Here is a 502-nt window from a genome sequence, read left to right as displayed (position 1 = left end):
AATGGGACACCCTATTTTTGACTGCGGATTTCGAAAGAGCGGAAAATTTTACATCAAACTTGTCTTATGAAAAAATTGTTTTTGCGACCTTGGAAAGGTTAAAAATGAAGGTCAAATGCCTGAAAAACGATCTGGTGTACTTTTTTTTAAATGACGTGGTTTTCTGGGTAACACAAATGTGCATAATGCTTGAAAAAAGTTAATGAATCGTAAAAGTGTAAATCACTTTGACTAGCTTGACCTTGAGGTCAATTTTCAAGGTTGTTTGAGGCTCATAACGCATTTTTTTATTAGTAAACCCTATTTTTGACTGCAGAATCTGTTTTTTGACAATGGGCTCTTAAACAATGGCACTTAAATAATATGCACTCACATGAACATAGGGATTTTTTAGTTTTTCGATCTGACCTTTTGAAGGTCATATCAAGGTCAAAAGCACTTTCATCTTACTTTTAGCGTTACCCGGAAACTACGACGTGGACGTAGTAAGTTCTGTTTCCTT

This window comes from Trachymyrmex cornetzi, unplaced genomic scaffold (genome assembly GCF_001594075.2).
Source record: "Trachymyrmex cornetzi isolate Tcor2-1 unplaced genomic scaffold, Tcor1.1 scaffold1610, whole genome shotgun sequence".
Classification (NCBI taxonomy): Eukaryota; Metazoa; Arthropoda; class Insecta; order Hymenoptera; family Formicidae; genus Trachymyrmex; species Trachymyrmex cornetzi.
This window is presented reverse-complemented; position numbering follows the sequence as displayed.